Below are 9,053 nucleotides of genomic sequence, written 5' to 3'. Positions count from 1 at the left end.
GCATTAGGATTGTTCATGAAAATAGGAGATTAGGTGTGAACATTAGGGTTAAAATAGTAAAATTATGCAATAGGGTTTAGGTTAAAATTAGGGCTTACATGTTAACTTTAATATATAAGAAGATTGTTCATGAAAATAGGAGATTAGGTGTGAACATTAGAGTTAAAACAGTAAAATTATGCAATAGGATTTAGGTTAAAATTAGGGCTTACTTGTTAACTTTAATATATAAGAAGATTAGGAGAGAGCATTAGGATTGTTCATGAAAATAGGAGATTAGGTGTGAACAATAGGGTTAAAACAGTAAAATTATGCAATAGGGTTTAGGTTAAAATTAGGGCTTACTTGTTAACTTTAATATATAAGAAGATTAATTCGTACGCCTAAGTTTTCCGATAAACCTAATTAATATTGTTTTGGGGAAATTGTAATCTGAAAAAAAAAATCTGGCCCTATTTTTGAGTCAAAATTATCAGTTCAATATTAAGACATTATATTATTTGTACAAAAATATAAAAAAAAAAAATTACACTCACCTTTCCAAACAAAATATATATTTTTTGACAAGATTATTTATACAAAGGAACTTTTGTCCTTGCCAAAACTGTGAACTTTGAAGGTGTGTACTCTGTTGAGGTGGGAGAAGCTTTAGGTTTGTTCCATGCTATTCAATGGTTGACTGATATGCAAATGGACAACATTGATTTTGAAGTAGATTCAAAAATCACGAAAGATGCTTTTACCGGTAGACGAGATGATATATCTGAATTTGGGTACATTGTTGAAGCGTCTCATTCTATGTTTCATTCCAAATTTTCTAACTCTCGGGTGGAGTTTGTTAGGCGACAAGCCAATTTGGTAGCTCATACTCTCGCTAGAGAGGCCACATTAATAGCTAGTGCCGTAATTTATTATGTTATACCCAATTGTATTGAATCTTCTATTATAAATGAAATGCTATAAGCACTTTTTCTTAAAAAAAAAAAAAAAATCATTCCTAACAAAAAATTGAATTGCATTATTTTTCCTTTTATGTTAAAATATATACTTTTCTCCCTTAAACATTAAATTTATAGAAGAAATTAAACTTCTCATCCTATGCGACACTTGAATTAAATGGTATACTTCCTTATGAATTTAATTAATACTCCTTCCGGTCCTATTTACAAGAAACAATTTACTTTTTAGATGCATTAAATAATTTATGTATTTGGTTTAGGTTCTTGACTAAATACATACATTATTCAATGTATCTAAAAAATCAACTTTCTCTTGTAAATATGACCGGAGGAAGTATGTATTACACTTTAACCCATTTTAATATAAATATATATTTTTCCTCAAAAAATATATAAATAAATATTTTCATAATAATTTTTTTTTTTTTTTTTGGAAAATAAGAAGGTCAAAACCCAAAAAGAGAAACAAATTACTACGGTACTTAAGAAGATGTGGAGTCAAATACCCATACAATCAGCTAAACAAAAAGAACTGATATGAGTAGGAGATTACCTATATATATGTACAGTCAAAGAGAAACCTTCATCACAACCAAATTTGCTACTGCATCTTGGTAAACATTTTGCTTCTTTGTGAGATAACATTTTTTTAAGTTCGCGTGAGCTTAGCTCAATTGGCAAGGACATTGCATAATTTATGCAGTGGTCAGGGTTCGAACACTGGACACCCACTTCTCTACATTTAAATGTGTGAGCTCTAGCCACTAGGCTATTAGACCAAAAAAAAAAAAGATAACATTTTTTTAGGGATTGTAAGATAATTACATTTTTAAATTTTGCTTCGAGACCGTCTTCTTATAAAATCAAATTTGGCGAATCGAGGTATTTACAACCTCAGGCGCGACACTATGTGTTTGGTTGTGGCTAGGTGGAGGATGTTCGACATATGTTTTTATCATGCTCCTTCACTGCATCTCTATGGCCTTTGTTTTGGTTGTGGATTGTTTTTTAGGGTGCTGACCATTAGAGCATTTCAGATCATTTTATTCAGTTTATCTTTTCGATAGATGGTCTAAAATCGCGGCGGTCCTTCCACCAACTTATTTGGCTTCTTGCAACTTGGGTTTTATGGAATGAACGAAATAACATGTTATTCAATAACAAAGAATGCAATATACTTCAGTTGCTAGACAAAGTTAAATATCATTCATTGTGGTTGCTGAAGGCTAAAAAAGCCACATTTAAATTTGGTGATCACTTATGGTGGACGAGTCCTTTGTCGTGTTTACGCATTGGGTAATCCACTATGTTGTGCATGCACTTTGACTGCTTTTTTTATTTTATTTTTTGATGGTCTTCTTGGCACACCTTATGCTCAGAAGTCCGCCATAGGAAGTTAATATAATTCATTTTTGCTTCTTAAAATAACATTTTTAAAGAGTATAAAATGTAAGATAACAAATCAGTAGTCCCCTATATTTCCTAAGCATGTTTCAAGAAAGCTCTACAAATAATCGAGTCATCAACCAAACTGCTTCGTCTAACTTTTTTTATTTCATGAATTGTAACCTCCACACCTATACACATAATATGTTCATCATTGAAAACAAATATATACAGGTTTTTTCTAGATTACCTTCTCTTATTTAGAGGGTATTTATCCTCTCATGATATCAACCAATCAAGATGTAATATACATTGACAACATTAAATGTCATAAATGAGTCAATTTTTTTCTAAAAAAAGAATCAATTATAATCATAAGGTAACTTTTAATACTTTTAATTTTTATTTAATTATAGACATGATTGCATTAGAGGTCCTTTATCTTTATTTTTTTTTCTACTTAGGTCTTTTATCTCTTAGAAAAGCACACACACATCCTTTTCCTCATTTTTTTTATTAAAAAAAATACATAATTTTATTTTTTAAAATATATTTTTATTAAAAATGAAACAAATCCAGAAATATGATAAAGATGTTCATCATCTTCATTGAATCAAAAAAATTTCTACACCAATATATCTCCAAATATTATGAATTAATGTTATATTCACCTCAAATCTTCTTTTAAACACAAAAATCAAAACCCTATAGAGAAAGAGATTTAGTTTCATCACAAAATATATATATATATATATATATATATATATATATATATATATTTAGTTATATAAATTATCACATTGTATATTGTTTATTATTATTTTTATTTTCTAACTCAATATTCAAACCCCGCATAAAAATAACCCCAAAATTGAGAGCAGCTTTGCTCATCAATTTTGTTGTTTCCAGAACAATCTTAACTTTCGTAAAGCCCAACCCTTCCGCCAGTGACTAAGTCTCCACCATCCGCATTGCAACATTTGTGACATTAAGGTTTTGATTTTTTGTGTTTAAAAGAAGATTTGAGGTGAACATAACATTAATTCACTATATTTGGAGATATATTTTAGTAGATTTTTTATTTATTTAAAGAAGATGATGAAGATTCCAAGGAAGAGGATGAAGATGATGAAAATCTTCATCATATTTTTGGATTTTTTTCAGTTTTAATAAAAATATATTTTTAAAAATAAAATTATGTATTTTTTAATAAAAAAATGCAAAAAAAGATGTATATGTGCTTTTAAGAGAGATAAATGACATAAACGGGAAAAAATAAAGATAATGGATCAAAGTGTTACAAATAAATAAGATAAAGGACCCATAATGTAATATTGTATTAATTATATTTAGGTGTTCAATCTTAATTAATTTACACTACAAGACCGGCTTAGAGCAATTAAAATTTCACATCAAATTTCTTTCATCTGAATGTCCTTAAATTTATCAGTTATATTCATAAAATTTCTTCTTCCCATTTTGATTGTTCAATTTTGTCGTTCCCAACTGCCGCATTTTCCAATTTTCGTCAGAATCCTCGTCGTTCGTTTGATTTCAAATATCGTGAGAATTGCCGTTATTTCCAGTACCATGTTATGTACGGTGACTTGATTTTATTTTTTAATTTGATTTTTTTTTGGTTGTGAGGTAGTTAATTATAACAATTTCATTGTACTTTGAGGGCTGCTAGCATCGTAAATTTAGTAATTACTCGGGGAAGCCAATTTTCAGAGGTAAGACAAAGGTGATGCATTTATAACCAATAGGATAAAAATGAAACTCTTTACTTAGAAAGCATCACTCCTTTCTATAGCTGGAAGAGTACGACTTGTAATATTAGTTATTTAAACCATGTGGATACACAACATTTCAATATAGTTTTGGCCAGTTTCTTTGCTTAAAGAGATTGAAAAATGTATGAGGAACTTTATATATGGAGTGGAGACATTAAAAAGAAAAAAATGGTAACAGTATCATGGAAGAAAATTCACAAGCCTCCTTACTCTCAAAGAGGATTAAGCATATATTAGATCCCTAAAAAAATTGAATAATGCAATTAATTAACTTGAAGTTCTGCTGGAATCTTATTCATTCTCAACAATCTTGGGTTAATATATTAAGTAATAGTGTTCTTAGAAATGGGAAGCCAATTCAACATCAAATTCATTCATCTCTTTGGAGCGGTATCAAAGAAGAATTCAATGTCATCACTAATAATTCAGCTTGGCTTCTAGGTAATGGCAATGCGATAAATTTTTGGATTGATGCCTGGTGTCGAGCCCCTTATCTTAGATCTTCTATAATCCATTCTTCATCAATGACTTAGTCTTTTCAATGGAGAGTAATTGTTCCCTAATTTAAGGCAATTTGCTCAAACTAACTATTCCTATCGACACAACGCATGATCAAATTTTGTGGAAACACATTACAAATGGAACTGTAACTACGCCAATTTTAACATTTATTAGCGCCTATTTAATGGCATTTTTAAAAGGAATGCTATTAAAAAGCTGACCTCGTCTCCCGTAATAGCGTTTTGGCTGCAGGCGCTATTAACAGATGACATATGTAATAGCACTCTGTATAAAAACGCTAATATAGGTAGTTTAAAAAAATAAAGGAAAAGTATGATATCGCTTTTACAGGAACGCTAATATAAGGATATATTATTTGTTAGCACTTTATGACTAAATGCTATCTTAGCCATTGTCAAATAAAAAAATAATTATTTTCCAAAAAATTAAAAAAAACCGCAAATGTTTTCATCCTTTGGCGCTGAACTATTTTTCCTTTCCCTCTCTTCTCCCAAAACCAGATTTAACACAGTACCCTCTCAAAACTAGTACCCACATCGATCCAGACAACCCTTCTTCCTCTCATCGTCGACCAAAACCAATTTTCATATGATCACAAAAATGAAACCCTTCAAGCCCTAAACTATCATCTCATCTTCTCACCGAACCCTTCAAACCCTAACCCTGTAATCTTTACCCATGGATTCATCTTAATAGAATCATAACCCATCATCTCGTTCGAACTAATCCACCAAACCCATCATCTCAACTTCTCATCGAACCCTTTTCTGAAAGCGGCGAACTCGTATGCGTAAGCCTTATCCTTTTCTATTTTGTTTTGATTTTGAAAATTTGATTATAGTTTTGTTTGATTTGTTTATGTTATTTCGTTTCTGATTCGTCTAGATTTCGTTTGATTTGATATTACTGGGTTTGAAGGGATTGAATGTTGCGGCCTTTTTGCCTAATCTATGCTAATAAGGTACCTTTTGGTTAGTCTTTATGTATTCATTTGGGGTGTTTGTTATTTGATTTGGATATTTGTTTGTGAATTTGAGTAATTTGGATAAGTTCATTATGTTTATCTGCCATTAACTAGTGTACATTATTTCCCTTGTAAATCATCAATTTTTAGTTTTGAACACATCAAAACAAATTAGTCCTACCTTAATTTTAGTTGTAATGTAATTTTCATATCGTTCTCCATCGAAACCATTTGAAGATAAGAACTCTTTATGATTCTTTTATGAGTTTTAGGATGTCAATTTTGATTTGGTGATTTGAGTAAAGAAACTTATTCTGATATGGTGATTTGATGATTTCTTGTGTTTGAAAAACATGGTTCTAGTAGACCCGATACTGGGTTTCCTGTGGACTACATTTGGTCTTGGAATTGGTCGGTGTTGTGTTCTCTAGTCGTTTCGGTTCAGAGCTTGTTGAGTTCAATTTCTGTCTGATTGGTGTCCATGAACTATTGTCACCTAATTTATGTTGAAGGTTTTTGTGTGCTCAGGTGGGCCTGTTCAGCCCCGGGGGGATTTTCTCTACCTCATAATTGTCGAAGTGTTTTAGTGTCTTTGAGTGCGATAGGGTAGTAGTAAAGAGGAAAAGAACAATGAGCATCATATGTTTTTTTTTTTTTTGTTTTGACGAATAAGAATCATATGTTTTTTAATAATGATTCTTAAAAATTGATGTCCCATATGTCTTACAAAAACTTACACAATCATTATTGATGTTGCACTTTCAATTTTGGTTCAATCAAATGCAAATTGTGGAGTAACTTAAGAAAGTCAGCAAATTTTGATGTTATAGCTAGTGCATGCATGTTATATATTATCCTATAAGAAGTTTATATATAGGATCTGCCGATCTGCAACTGACAAGAGCAGTCTGCTAAAAACATGAAGATGATAATGTATTTTATCATACCCATCGATCTATCCTGCTTTAATATGACATGAACAGATCCTATAATGCATTTTATCTTGTATTTCATTGCTGAAATTCTCTATTTGTCACTTATGCTTGCTGACTGGTCTTGGGCTTCCTTTCATTTCTACAACTTTTGTCAAATTGTGTTGGTTGCCACAGTTAGGGAGTTGTTGGTTTGGAATTTGACTAAGTATTTTTATACATGTCTGCTATCTTTCTCATTTTCACATTTTACCTTTGTTATTTTGTATTGAAAATGTTGAATATGTCTTGCTTTTTGTCATATTCTATATGTGAATGATCCTGCCTATGAAGAGTTGTCTATTTTGCAAGTAACAATAAATGATCAACATAAAAAAAAATGTGAAAATAGAGATGTTGAGGATGATCCTTTCTTTAACACCCCTTAGATTTGCTTGATGTTGAACCAATTACACATATTCCTGATATGAGAAACGATCACAATGGTGGGATTTGGATTATAAATCATTTTGGGTAACTAAAAAACTGAAAACTTTGAATCCAATTACAATTAAGAGCAAAAGGCCAACTTGATCTTCTATGGAATATTGATTTTTTTTTTATTCTTTTATTGTTAGAGTCTTATTGTTATTGATTCTTAATGTTATTCATTTATGATATAGTAACTTCTTTACACTTTTTACAGGTAAATGGCTTCTAATAATGATGAATGTGGTGTGACTCAGTTGCAAAAAATTCACAGCCAAAAGCAATCAGCAGTTTGGCGTTAATAAATATTAGTGATACTTTAGAGATGGAATTGGACATGATTTGTTGCTAATTTTGGTTTCTGAAACTCTCTTAATGTTAATATATATTAATGAAACTTTAGTAAGATTGCTGACTTTTTTTTTGCACTTCAATTTTGTTATAGGTTCAATGGAATGCAAGAGGTCAACCAATCAAGCATAAGAACAAGGATTTTGCTAGTTTCGTTGGTGTCACAGTTCGTCACTTAGTTCCGATTGCTAACATTGGTGTCACATTTGGGATGACATTCAAGTAACACACAAACTGAAGCTAGTTTTAAAATTTTATTGTTGGGTTGTTTAAATAATTGTTTAGAACTAAACTGAACCTTGAACTGAACTCTCTTTTAAAAAGCTGAACTGAACCCATTTTAAAAAACTGAACTGTCAAAGTGATTTACAAACTGAACAGATTATAGTTTTGCCAGATTATAGTTTTACTTCATCATATTACCAATTGCAATTATAGTACTAGTGATACTGTTAAAGGCCACCTTTTTATTATCTATTTGCAAATATACCATGACAAATATATATATTCAATTTGTATTTAGTTCGAAGGTTGGAAGTTCTAGTGTTAATCTGTGGCTATGAGAGCTGGTCACTTTGGAATTTTTTGGTTCGGCTGCTGTTGCGTGGGTTGGGCAGTGCTTCGGTTGGAAGTTGTTCCTAGTTTCTGCTGTTTTGTTGTCCTTGTTTTTTAGGTGATATTTCTTTTGTTAAGGGGATATGAGTAAATTGTTTCGAATTGAGCACCGTTGTATTCTATTGGAAAATTTGGTTATGTAATACCCTTTTTTTTATGTTATCTGTAGACAGGTTTTGGATCTTATCATATTATATATGCAATAAGTAAATAAAGTTTTATTTGATATTGGAAATTGGAATGTAGTATATAGCTGCATTTGGATTACAAACCTATCCTACTAGTGATATATATGTTACGCGTAATTTTTTTTACACAAAAAGTTAGCCTTTTAATAGCACTTTGTACAGAAATTGCTATTAAAGTTACATCATATGTTAGCACTTTAAAATGAAAGTGCTATTAAATTCTATTCAAAATACTTATTCCAAAGCGTAAAAATGCATACTACAATAGCACTTTTCATGAAAATGCTATTAAACACCAGGCTTTTAATAGCCCTTTAAAAGTGCTATTAAAAACGGTATACTTACAATAGTGGCGGCTTTAATAGCACTTTTTAGTGCTATCAAAGGGCAAAAAAAGTGCTATTAAATCCCTTTTTTGGCGTAGTTATAAGAACTTCTGATGTTCCTCCTTCAAGATAACTCTTGGAAATCGTGGTTGGGCCTAACACAACCCCACAAAACCGCCTTGTGATGTGAGGATCGCCCCCACTTATAAACACATAGTCAGGTCAACTCCTATCCGATGTGGGACTTGTAACACCTCGTTACCCAAAAGTAATTAAATAATAATTAAACACACATCAGAGTAAAACCCAAACGGGCATGTCACACTACATTTTCAAAATTCTTAAATAGAATATAAAAACTATTTATTTAAACAACTTTCAAAACATCATTAATTTTGCAGCGGAATATTTGCATTAAACAACAACGACAACGGTTAAATTCTCCATCAAATTATCCTGGCATAAAAACCTCATCAAAGAAATCTAAACAATCATAGGGCCACATCATGATGTTCCAAAAATGATACATAGGAATGAAAAACAATAAGA

General features: G+C 30.9%; 1 long non-coding RNA gene across 2 annotated transcripts; it reads left to right on the top strand.

Annotated features, from left to right (window-relative positions):
• The first annotated feature begins 4,962 nt into the window (after nucleotides 1–4,962).
• Nucleotides 4,963–8,225, top strand: LOC112419962 (uncharacterized). Of its 2 annotated transcripts, none has more exons than XR_003010138.2 (4): nucleotides 4,963–5,450; nucleotides 5,546–5,621; nucleotides 7,242–7,597; nucleotides 7,899–8,225. It is a non-coding gene; the product is annotated as an uncharacterized lncRNA (long non-coding RNA). The 2 variants fall into 2 exon arrangements; XR_005645114.1 differs by having other exon boundaries at nucleotides 4,975–5,450; nucleotides 7,470–7,597; nucleotides 7,899–8,216.
• Nucleotides 8,226–9,053: the final 828 nt, after the last annotated feature.

This window comes from Medicago truncatula, chromosome 3, assembly GCF_003473485.1.
Source record: "Medicago truncatula cultivar Jemalong A17 chromosome 3, MtrunA17r5.0-ANR, whole genome shotgun sequence".
Taxonomy (NCBI): domain Eukaryota; kingdom Viridiplantae; phylum Streptophyta; class Magnoliopsida; order Fabales; family Fabaceae; genus Medicago; species Medicago truncatula.
This window is presented reverse-complemented; position numbering and strand designations above follow the sequence as displayed.